The 13638-nt window shown below is 35.1% G+C and overlaps 1 protein-coding gene across 1 annotated transcript in view; it reads right to left on the reverse strand.

The window, feature by feature from the left end:
* The window catches only part of LOC123558500 (protocadherin-11 X-linked-like), a 46348-nt gene extending 33090 nt beyond the window's left edge, over nt 1-13258 (reverse strand). Inside the window, exons 1-3 of the mRNA XM_053543845.1 lie at nt 13167-13258; nt 6462-6536; nt 5947-6029 (exon numbers count right to left, since the gene is read on the reverse strand). The gene's annotated coding sequence lies outside the window, so the exon portion shown is untranslated. The remainder of the gene's footprint in view (nt 1-5946; nt 6030-6461; nt 6537-13166) is intronic.
* Between the last annotated feature and the right edge of the window lie 380 nt (nt 13259-13638).

The raw sequence follows: 13638 nt of genomic DNA on the forward strand, positions 1-13638 counted from the left end.
AAAAGTTGTTCTGCTTTCAAGAACAGAATATGGTGTTCTTGAAACTCACTTACACTGACTGAAAACTACCTTAGACCAAGAAGTAACACTACTTATTTACATTTATTTTGTATAGAAGTATCAATTTATAAGGACAGTTGAACCTGCCTTAATGACCCCCTGTATTAAGAAGAAATTTTCCATTACACTTCATATTGCTAAATTTCTATAATGGACTTGACCATCTTCCAATTTGGACAGTACCATAAATTGTTTACCGGGTTGCTTACCAAACATATACTGGTTGAATAGGGAACAGTGTAGATCATGATCTACACTAGTCACAAAAACAGAATCAATCATGTCCAGCATGGTAAGGGTTAAGCAGAATCAATCGTGTCCAGCATGGTAAGGGTTAAGCAGAATCAATCGTGTCCAGCATGGTAAGGGTTAAGCAGAATCAATCGTGTCCAGCATGGTAAGGGTTAAGCAGCAAGTCAGCTTACTTCCCACATTGGCATTTTGTTCTAATTTCAATCTGTGTACAGCAGCCACCACCTGTAAGTGGCCAAAATGTGTTTCTCCCTTGGCTGGCTGTTTAATTCAGGTTTGACTGTAAGTTAGCCGTGCCATGAGAAAACCAACATAGTGGCTTTGCGACCAGCATGGATCCAGACCAGCCTGCGCATCCGCGCAGTCTGGTCAGGATCCATGCTGTTCACTTTCAAAGCCAATAAAAATTATAGAAACTGTTAGCGAACAGCATGGATCCTGGTCTAGATCCATGCTGGTCGCAAAACCATTATGTTGGTTTTCTCATGGCGTGGCTCAAGTAATATCTGTCTCAACACTAAGTTATTTGTTCAAGACAGCAATATTTTAGTTTATCTCTGCCAATGCTGGATTTTCTGGGCCACTATCAGATTCCTTTAATCTGATTGGTCAATCACCTCCATTGGAAGCAATACAACTTCTGACTTATTCAGCCAACTAGTCCAATATCACGATCCAGTCTTGGCAGAAAAACTGACACCATCTTGAATTTAAAAAAAAAACACATTTATTCAACATCTAAAAATCTTACTGATATTATTTGATAACCAATACAGATTATAAATAATTTATTGCCTAAAATAATACAACAGTCCTGGGCCAAATAACAAAGTCAATACGAAATCACTATTAAAAATGTCAAAGCAGACACAATCGTCTCCAGCGAAAATAGTAATAAAAATGCTATTGATCAACAAAATATAAGGCATGGTAAAAAAAATATCAACTTCCTGTGTTACTAATTTTTTGTGCTAGCTGATCTCAGACCAGTCTTTAAAAAAAATTCTCTTAAAAATGCCTGGAAAAGTGAAATTTAAAAATTTAGAGTAAGATCAAAGATACCTTTAGTACGAAATGTAATAAAAGTAATCGAACAACAATTAAACTGTGCAATAAAAATCAGGCCCACCTAAGGGGGCTGATGTTTTTCTTTGATAAACTTCGATTTTTACAATGATACTTGTCAAATCTATCAATACAGTGTTCAATATTCCCAAATCAATCCATGGACTTCACTGTCGGGTCCCGTATATATGTTCTAAGTGATTATTGTTATTATTTCATATGACAAGTGGACTCTGTATGAGTGATACCTGTTTTCATAAGTCTCATTACAACATTGTTTTGTCTGACAACACTGACAGCATACATGGTGTCATTTTCCATACAAAATATAAGATACTTAATTTAAGAACAATTTAAACCAAAACTGTTATTTTGCAGAAAAAAAGCTTTTCAAAAATAAAAGCTTGACCATTGGCTGTATACAGCAGTACCAAATGGCTACTAAGTTTCTAACAGAAACTCTGTTATTACTATGATTTTTGATGATTTCTTAATGCTTATGTATTGACACTAGATCGAAAATTTTGGATTTGTTGTTTTTGTTGGTTTTAACATCACACAAACACAGTTATAAGTCATGCTTCTCATGGTTTCCCTATATTATTATCATGCCATTATTGCAGGCATGAGCACCAACCTTCTGCAAGTCAGCTGGATGACTTCCTCTCATGAAGAGTTGTAATCCCAAGCAAGGTATTAAACCCATAACAGTAAGGTGTATGTGATTCAAAATCAGTGTCTTTAACCACTTCTTGGTCAAAAAGTCAGGTTCCTCCTTTTCGGAAAAAAGGAGCAATTCAAACATGTAACGTCAGATTTCTTGATGTAAAAGCAGTTTAGTTTATAAATCCATGCATCCATGAAGATATAAAAACATTCTGAAAAGCAAAACTGCTACGACTGCAATTTAATTTACTTACCGTACCTATGTTGAATATACCGGATGGAGACAAATCTATAAAGTATCGCGTTCATTTTTGCTCATACCATGCACAGATAATTTAGCATACAAAGACCTAATTATGTAGAAATAACATTTTTTTTGTTATAATTTGAACATAAAGTGAGAAAACCTTAGATATAATCTGGAAAATATCGAAAAAAAACTATAAATTTCTCTCGCTTACTGGAAAATTGTTGGCTAAATAACTGGTTATTATTGCTAAATATTTGCAGTTAAATATTTCATCCGCATCTAAATATGTTCATAAGTAAGACAGGGGCACGGCTTCAGACTCTAAGTCGCAATCCCTTAAGATGTTAATCTACATGCATGAATGATAAAGCTAAGTGGCTGTTTAATATTTAAAGATAAAAATTGGCTCTTTTAGCTACCAGCTGTTAATGTTCCCGTTGTTTTCCCTTTAAGGTGGTGGATTTATCATATTCATCGGAAATATTTCCATGCAACTTCCGTCCTTCCGCTCGTACTTGCAATGGTTTCTCTAGCAGAGAAAATAACTTACAGCTTAAACAGAATCGAATGGAAATTACTGATTGTCATTACAGATCCATTACCTTAACCCTTACCCAGCTAAATTTCTAAAATGGACTGGTTCATCATTCAATTTGGACAGTACCACTTATAACTCAAAGGGGTGTTCACTGAAAATTTACTGACTGAATAGGAAACAGTGCAGACCATGATCAGCAGTAACTAGGTCTGCACTGGTTGCAAAGGCAAAATCACTTGCCGCCAGCAGGCTAAAGGTTATTATAATAAAAACCTTTTTCCATTTTGACTACATAGCATATTTTAAGGTATAAGGTATTTACAGTATATTTTTCAATTTTGTGTTAAAACTAAACTGTATTAGAGTAGCCGATCACAGAACACCAAATCTCTTCCCTGTCACAAAGATTGAAAGAACTCATTTTCCCATTTTTCATTTTAAATAGAATACAATAAAACAAAATTTGCTAAAACTCCATTCAAATTCCTAAAATGACTTTTAAAGTACATGTTAGTGGCTAGTTTTCACTCATAATGAAAATTTATTTAAAAGCTAATTGAAACTTCTTATCACTTTGTCAAAAAGAAGGGACTATTTATTGTTCCCTAATTAATTGAAAGGGGAAACTAAGGGATCATTTTTCAATCCCCTTACTGTCAATAGAGACTAGCAAAGCCAGTCTTTCTGGCTACAACGAAGGGACTGTTCTCCACCTACTTAGTCAGCGGTCATTATTTACAAGGTGTCAGTGGATGAATTGGTAAAACATGAAGTGATTTTTGAAAATCATCGGTTATAATTTCTATTCAGTTACTATGACAATGTAAACCTTGCTCTCTTTGTTGACTTGCCTCTATTGTCATTATAATTAAAGGACCGAGGGACAGCATGCAAGGTGGGATTCATAACAACGTACACAGTTTGTAATAGACTAACAGCATCTGTTGAGGCCAAGAATTCTTTAATACAGTGGAACCCCTCTAACCCGAATGGCCTCCAGGCCAGAGTAGAAGTCTGCTTTGGAGGGGTTTTTGGTTTAGAGAGGTTTCCTCAGTGGAATGTAAGCTACATTTACATCAATAGTTATTGAATTACAAAGTAACCTGAATCATTTTAAATTTTGATCTTGTTTAGTTACCAAATGAAACATTATATGAGCCGTGCCATGGGAAAACCAACATAGTGGGTGTGCGACCAGCATGGATCCAGACCAGCCTGCGCATCCGCGCAGTCTGGTCAGGATCCATGCTGTTCGCTAATAGTTTCTCCAATTCCAATAGCCTTTAAAAGCGAACAGCATGGAGCCTGACCAGACTGCGCGGATGCGCAGGCTGGTCTGGATCCATGCTGGTCGCATACCCACTATGTTGGTTTTCTCATGGCACGGCTCATATCATTAAAAGTTTTTATGGACATATTCTACAAACAGAATATATTCTGTGAAGCATAATAAAAAGCAAGTGCTAAATTCTGATTGTCTTTAAAATTCTTTGGTTTTCAGGGGTAATTTTTTGTTGAAAAAAAAAGTCTGCTTTCGAAAACTGGTCTGTTTCTGGAATACAGCGGTTTCAGTTTACAGGGGTATTTTAAAATGAAACACGAAGGTCAAATTTCAGGACAGCAAAGTTCATTCAGATAGGGAGGTTTCCAATACTCAGGGGTTCTGTTTTTTAAGAGGGCCGTTCCCTGTAATATATCTGGTATTTTATACTGACTTTTCATTCTGAATAATATCTTTTCTATCAAAGCTCACTGCTAAGTCAGAGGTATAATGTAGATTCAAGTAATTTTTCATGTAGCATCATAACCTAGCATACGAAGCTCAGGTTAGAAAATCGCTAAAATTGAACAAGACATATCTTTTTCAAATGTGTACATCAATAAAATGTGATATAATGATTTGAAATATTGTAATCTTTTGTCTACTATTCTACATGAATATCTCTTTCAAGTGTTTTTAAAGATGCCTCTCTACATGGTAGATTACTTAAAAAACACTCCCACTGACACAATTAAAGATTTTACTGGAAAATGTTATTTTTCACTACTAAAATGAACAAAGACACAACAAAAAATAAAAAGCAAACAAACATAAAGAACACACAGAGTCTGCAAGACTTATACTCTAAACAGCTGCTATGCAGAAATCAAAAATTTGACAAAGACACGTTATTTGAAGACTTTAATTAAACCATTCTTAAAATTAAAAAACAAATTCCATTTTTTTTTTCAGCCCAAGTTCATTTGCATATTACTGACAGTCAAGATTTGAATTTACATATCGGTACTTTTTTTTTTTTTGAAGTAGGGTATGGAGAGGGTGTTGGGAATTTTTGTGAGCAAGGTAGAAATCTGACTTGTGTGCAAGAAATATATATATGAAACCCTGTATCTTGTATTCCAAGAGATAAAACTTCAAGATAACCAAAATTCCATCTGAAATTATTAAAGATATGCTTTCCGGATGAGACTTGAAAATGTCTTCCAGATAGGTGGAATTCTGTGATAAGTTCAAGATAGTTCGATACCAGTTATAATATGAGCACACATAAAATCGTGGGGCACTTTATCCAGCACTCACTCCTCTGGAATGCAAGAAAAAACTAGAAATGTGTCACAGACACACAAGAAAAAGGTCAACGGCATGGTACTGCTAATAAACTAAAAGAAGAACCCAACTAAGCATGTCAAAAGTATGAGCCTGAAAAATATACAATTCATCCAAAATTTTACAAATTCAACCAAGGTCTGTGACCTTGACCTTTGAGCAGCATGACATGTCATCAATCCATGCTGATCTTTTGTGCAAATATCAAATCTGACTATGCAGTCAATTTGGACAGACGAAGACCACTTATCAGTATATTAGGAAATTGGTAGTTCACAAGGCTTGACCTGACTTTAACTGTGAAAGGTTTTGCGATGACACATTGTCTATCCATGCTTATCATTGTGTGAAATTATACTGAAATCGGACCATGCATGTCAAAGTTAAGGCCCGGACATGAACACCACCATTTCCCAAACACACACACATGGACACGGGTAACACTATATGCACCCCCCACCCAATTTTATGATGGGTGCATAAAATACTTTCATTAAACTAATTTACCTTTTGGTTTTTCTTCTTCCACAAGTCCCATAAACTTTTTTTCTTTATTTCTACAACATCTTTATTCATCTACAACATCTTTCCTATTTCCAACAGAATTTTCAGAATAACTGCACATAAATTCATAACAAAGTTAAGTAAATGAATTCTCTATAAATTTGAGCACAGAAAGAGGAGTGCTTATTTCAATAAAGTTCATCACAAAGTATTTTATGCATATAAGATTTTAAAATCACTTCATCTCAATTTTGCTTTGCATTATAACATTTCCAAATATTCTTCCATACATGATGGTTGGTATATATATATATATATATTATAAATACACTACCATACCACCCACAATTTCAAACAATTTGAAATAAACTTCTTTCTTTTACAATTTGATAGTAACTCAACAGTAAGCAAGCTCTTAAGTTTAGGTACCACGGCAAGGAAAATAATAGGGAAAAGGTTAATATTACATGTAACAAGCCTGAATGATTTGTTCAAACTTGAAAGGAAGAAAATGATACCTTGATTGCCTTTTGTCAGGGAACTTGGTCATTTTTTTTTTGCAGGTACTACACTGTTGCTACGGTAACACAATCCTGAAATCAATCAGTTTCTTGCAGTAACAAGATGGTTTCTAATTTGAGCCGCGCCATGAGAAAACCAACACAGTGCATTTAAGACCAGCATGGATCCAGACCAGCTTGCACATCCACGCAGTCTGGTCAGGATCCATGCTGTTCGCTAACGGTTTCTCCAATTGCAATAGACTTTGAAAGCGAACAGCATGGATTCTGACCAGACTGCGCGGATGCGCAGGCTGGTCTGGATCCATGCTGGTTGCAAAACCAATATGTTGGTTTTCTCACGGCACGGCTCATTTATTTATTTTTTGCTAATAATCAACCTGAAACTGTGCAAACAAAATGACGAATGTATTTCAATTTAAGACATAAATTACATGTATCATGACTGTAAAACAAAATTCATTGTTTTCCTAAACAAGCTTTAATTTCCGTTTATATCAAAGTTTTGGAAATAGCGTGATTACAAGGATGATAAATTAATGACAACTAGGATTATCCCTGAAAGTGATTCATACCTCTGAAGTACTGCTCTGTCGGAATTCAAAGTTGCATAACTGACCCAAAAAATACACAATACCATTTCCGTATGATCACGTATATGAATTTTCATCGGTGTGCGTGTGCATATTCAGGTTTAGTGTCTTTAATAACATTTTTTCAGTCATGCACACAACAGTGCCTACTTGCAGCATTGAGTTCAATGCTGAACTTTACAGTGCTGCCTCACTGGAATATCACAACTTGGACACCTGACTACCCTACCCAGTCACATTATACTGACCAGTTCTTGTATTATCCTTTTAATACTGAACACCAAGTGAGGAGTCTACTAGTACCGTTTTTTGACATCTTTGGTATGACAAGGAGAGGAATCAAACCTATAGAAGTAATTCTATTTACCAATAATGCCAGTTTACCAATTTTGAATACGTCCAAAGGCCCTTAACTCCGCAATTCATTGACTGACCACGAAAAAAAACAAGATGTGTACATTCAAACACATTGAATCTTCACATCAACATTCTTTTATCTTTAAACTGTAGACCCAACATGCACTATCAACTGAAATCCCCACTCTTTTCCCCCTACCCCCTCCCCGAAAGTTTTAGAACTGTGAAATTTACAGTCATCCATTGGTAAAATTACAAAAGCCATTACTACCAATTTATCACTGTGTTTTCCTAATTATCTTGTACTACTGGTAATTATGTTCTTACAGACATCTGATCAAACAAAAATATCATTAAAGTCACATAAGTGTTCATCAATTCCAAGAAAATGTCACAAACATTGACAAGAAAATAATGAATTGAAGATTACAGCTTCCACAACAGCAAAATTTTCACCTTCTTTCTCTGAAAAGTTACGTAATTACCAGAACAACCGACTGTGTCTCATATGGCAAATACTGTTATAGACCATTGATTAGTAAGCAACCTGACAAAGACATTAACAGAGCAATTTACAAGTTTCCATTCCAGATGGGTAACCAATAAATATTTTAGCTTTTCAAAAGAAACGAAGTAAAATTTTATCAAAATGATGTGAAAAGCCAAAGTTAGAACAAAGGAGAAATTACCATTCAGTCTCTGACTCTGCTTGTTCAAGCTTTCAATTGAAAGATGCCAAAGTTGCCATTATTGTGTGGCACATTTGCATTTTTAGATGTTCTTTTTCCACTAATTGTGGTTGGACATTAAATTTTGAAGCCCGCCCACTTAGCTCAATAGGGAGAGCGCAGATCTACGTACCGCGAGGTCATGAGTTCGATCCCCGTATGTTCTCCGTGACAATTAGATAAAAAACATTGTGTCTGAGAATATTTGTCCTCCACCTCTGTTTCATGTGGAGAAGTTGGCAGTTACATGCAGAGAACAGGTTTGTACTGGTACAGAATCCAGGAACACTGGTTAGGTTAACTGCCCGTAGTTACGTAACTGAAATACTGTTGAACAAGAGCACCGCCTTGCGGGTGCTGACGCTCATCTGATTTTTTTTGTGTAATAGAAATATTGTCCTACCCATGATTTTCTAAGTCTAAAAAGGGCCATCATTCTTGCAAAAAGCAGGATAGAGTTATGTTTCTTGATGTACAGTGTCCACTTATGATGGTGAAAAACTGTTGCAAGTTTTAAAGCAATAGCTTTGATAGTTTATGAGAAAAGTTGACTTAAACATAATACTCAACCAAGAAAATGATTTTCTAAGTCCAAAAGGGGCAATAAGTATTGCAAAAAGCAGGATGGAGTTATGTTGCTTGCTGTACAGGGTCAGCTTATGATGGTGAACAAGTGTTGCAAGTTTCAAAGCAATAGCTTTGATAGTTTAACAGAAAAAGTTGACCTAAACATAAAACTTAACCAAGAAATCTGATATTTTCTAAGTCCAAAAGGGGCCATAAATCTTGCAAAAAGCAGGACAGAGTTATGTTTCTTGCTATACAGGGTCAACTTATGATGGTGAACAAGTGTTGCAAGTTTTAAAGCAATAGCTTTGATAGTTTAGGATAAAAGCTGACCTAAACATAAAACTTAACCAAGAAAACTGATTTTCTAAGTCCAAAAGGGGCAATAAATCTTGCAAAAAGCAAGATGGAGTTATGTTTCTTGATGTACAGGGTCTGCTTATGATGGTGAACAAGTATTCCAAGTTTCAAAGCAATAGCTTTGATAGTTTAGGAGAAAAGTTGACCTAAACATAAAACTTAACCAAGAAATCTGATATTTTCTAAGTACAAAAGGGGCCATAAATCTTGCAAAAAGCAAGATGGAGTTATGTTTCTTGCTATACAGGGTCAGCTTATGATGGTGAACAAGTATTCCAAGTTTCAAAGCAATAGCTTTGATAGTTTAGGAGAAAAGCTGACCTAAACATAAAACTTAACCAGGCAACGCCGACGCAGACGCCGACGCCGACGCCGACAACCGCTCAAGTGATGACAATAACTCATCATTTTTTTTCAAAAAATCAGATGAGCTAAAAATGGCGTTAAACCCAAAATAAACAAACAAAAATTAAATTTTGATCAAATGATCAAATCTGGCTTTTCCGACTGAATTAGCATTTTCCAAGGACATGTGACACTATCATAATAAATGATGAAAAAAAAAACAAACAAAAAACCTGTAAAGTGTCAAAACTATAGTTTCAAGACATACTCAATCTAAAATACTCCTTATACCATTTTGAATGTCTTTAGAATAATGTATTTTTTAAAAATCTTTCCCTGACTGACTGTGTATATTGAAATATCAAGGGAATTCGTTTAGACAGTGACAAGGCAAACACTTACCTAGGCACTGGATATTTTCATCCACACCTACAACCACTAAAATTCTTTTTCTTGCATAGTGTATTCTTCAATATCAGAAGAAATAAAATGTAAAAAAAAGCTTTTCTTTTCAGCAGTATTTGATTGTAGTAGCATATGAATTTTTAAAAGAATTCATTTATAAAGTACAGCATGCGAGTCCTCTTACACCCTAAGGTGTTAAGACAAGTTTTTCAAGCAACAGCAAAAAGACAGGAAAACTTGTCCTGTATGCAAGAAAACATTACGAAGTTCTAACAAAATTTAAATAGGAAGAAATTCTTAAACCTAGTAACCTTCAAAATGCTAATTACAAAATTAATAAACAAATTTGTCTCTCTTTAATTATCTGATCTTTTCACCATCATACAAAATAACTTTAAATGGTCTTGTATTTTCATTTTGGGAAACTGGTATTCTTGACCTATCAGAAAGAAAACCAATAGAATCACTGTAGAAAATACAATTTTGGCATCTCACGATTGACCACAATATTAAATTACTAGGTACCCTTGAGGACATGCTCTTAAATTAAAGCGTGTTTATGTAATCCCACAGCGGGGATGCCTTTCACGGTTAAGCACCCTTTCAAACCACTTGTCCCCGCGTCCATTGTGACTTCTGAGCTTGTAGCCAATTAATCAACAATCCTACTAAATAACGCAATCTACTTCTTAAAGGAAATGGTCATTACACAGTGACATTACCTAAAGGGGATGACTTTCCCTCTTCAATTCCACTGAATGGACTGGGTCTCTGCCTATTATTGGACTGGTAACCTATAATTTTCACAACTTTTGAACCAGTCAAATGCAGAGGGCACTCATAATTACACATGCTGGGTAGACTGGTTTTATAGTTCTGAAATGATGCGGTGTCTCAATTTTGCTATAGAAAATAAAGATAAAATAGTATCATAAACACTTTGCTTTAGTACCTCTTATGCAATCATTACATTCTGAATTGGTCCAGAAGCTAAACTTTAATAATTAAATGTCAAAGAAATGGTCAATAATTCAAGTAAATGTGTGTCAGTCATGATGCCATCAGTATATAAATATATGTATTATTTGTTACAAAGCAATCTGACTAAAGTACATCTCCTATATTACGCTACGCATAGGATCTGAAAACGACCTATTCATTGCCTCGTTCTGACGGCTCTTTCGCTAGCCATTCAGAGCCTAGCTTACAACATCTTGCAAATCTACATGTAGCATTGACTTTTGATATTTACAATTTTTATGTCGTAATGTATCAGACAGCCGGTTAGCTCAGTCGGTAGGCCACTTGTTTTGTAAACGAGGGGTCCCGGGTTCGAGTCCTGGAATAACCGCATATTTTTCTTATCCTTTGACAATCGAACAAGTCGTCTGATTGGATAACATAAAAATAGCAATAATGGAAATCCAAAATATACAGAAGACGAATGTGAATGGGTCGTTCTCAGATCTTCGTTTAGAAGATCAAGTACTTTAGTCAGATTGTGTTACAAAGATACTTAAATGTCAAATTGACATTCTGAATAAAAAAAATCGTCCCAACTAGAAGACCAAAATAAATGGATAAAAATATGAAGATAGCTTCAAACAAAGATCACCTGCAAAAAAGTTGTTTTGAAATGCTCATTGTTCTTTCTTTAACCCTTACCTAGCTACAATCTATAACGAACTTGTCCATCTTTCAATCTGGACAGTACCATTAAGTGTTAAAAGGGGTACTTATAATACAGATACTGAATGAATGGCAAACACTGCAGATTTGCACTGGTCACAAAGGCAGAATCAATCATCTCCAGCAAGGTAAGGGTTAATGTCACAACACATACAGGGTTATTTGATGGAATATTTTTAAGTTTTCTATCAACAGTAAATTACAAAAAGGTTTAACTGCACTCATATTATATAACTTTATATGCTTATTCTTACTTTTCATATAATTATTTTGTACTTCTTTGTGGGTTCTGTCAAATTTGAATTACTAATTTGAACTCATAGGGGAACATATGAGATTTCCATCCTAAATGCTTAACTATCTTTTTAAAAAAATGTATATATTACAGAATGAGTACATCAACAAAACCCATTCAATAACATTAACTAGTCTTGTTTTTATAAAATTAGAAGGAACTAACCGTTCCATTCCCGGCTACGTCATACCAAAGATGTGAAAAATGGTACCAGTAGCTCAGCATTAAAAGGGCTTCTCTTCTCTCATACCCTCATGGTGATGGGATTACATCAGGAATGAGGTGTCGAGAGTGATTAATATTATATTGTATACTTGTAGAACTTGCTTCACTATCTATCTAAAATAAACAGGTATAAACTATCAAAATCATGATTTCTGACAATGGTTCAGCCATACTGCAAGTCATGCTAGTAATTCGTATGACTGCTTTTACCTGCCATGTTTTACTTTAGAGTTCGCCAATGCAGGCTTTAACATGGCATCTTTTCATAATTTCCTGAATTCATGATAGTGAGTCCTGTACACTAATTAGCGGGAAACTTGATTGAACAATTTTTAACATTTGTGCCGCTAATTCTGTAGCAGTTAAATGAGCTGTAAAGGGTACTGGGTATACTAGCATAAAACTCAAATGAATACAAGCCGCAATTATAAAGAACCTTCCTAGCATATGAAATGGATTCATATTACCCAGCCACATGTCCAATGTCCACTCGATAAAATATTAATCCGAGAAAGGCGTCGAAGTTTAGCCCTGTTTGAACCCTTAAGCCGCTATTTCCTTTTGATTTTAAGTAAGTGGCCAAAATTGAGTTTAAAAGGTTGCGATAAATTACTGACAGAACCTTTATGACAGTCTAATACACTGTAAAATCATCGCCAAATCAATGAAATATTCATCCCTCCCAAGTTATTAATTTTCATGCCCGTCTTTTCATTTTCTGTCAAAAACTAAAGAGCCTGAGTAAAGGTACGCTATACACGATCTATTCTCGGCAATCAATTGCATGTCGAATGCCTATTAACGACTGAGTCCCTTAATATGCAGAATTATTGTACACTGAATCATAAAGAAACCATTTTACTGAATTAAAATCATCATTAAATAAATATTAAGTTTCATGGGCAATGGACATTAAGAAATTATTGATAAAATATTTTTGCACTATAAAATTTGTGTAATTATTTTCGGGATCAAAGAGGTCAGCTCGCGTTGCAAGTCAGCATGCGATTGTGGTGAGATATCAACAATGTGGTTATTTCTTTATTCTGACATACTTTTTGAAATTCAGGATATCATTTTGAATAATAGCAAGATTAAGGAAATTCTGACTCAAGAGTTTACATCTTCCTGTGCTTACCTTGCCATGCAACAACACATCACAATCTTTTCATGTTTCCTCCTGGTCCATCTCAAGGCTTATGATGACACTGCCAATCGGGTCATACAAGAACTCCCTTGCTTCCCTGAAAATAGCCGGAGAGACTAGCACAGTAAGACTCAACGTATCTTTGCCTCCCTTCTATTAATAACACATGACCTTGAAACTGATGGGCATTCAAAACCTAATCAATATCAGATTTGGCATCTAGACTTATGTTGTTGACCCTGCAATATGATGAAAAGTGTCCTTGACAATTAAGACATTGTGACCTTGACCTTTGAGCTGTTGACATGGTTCTTGAAAATATCTTGACCCTCATAATAATTTTTTTTAGTAACATGGTTCTTGCATCTGATACATCATCATCCTTCAATTAGGGGAAATAATGGATTATGTGCCACAGGTTGTAGAATGGAGAACAACATAGATCAATGCACGTAACAACATA

Source organism: Mercenaria mercenaria, chromosome 5, assembly GCF_021730395.1.
Source record: "Mercenaria mercenaria strain notata chromosome 5, MADL_Memer_1, whole genome shotgun sequence".
NCBI lineage: Eukaryota > Metazoa > Mollusca > Bivalvia > Venerida > Veneridae > Mercenaria > Mercenaria mercenaria.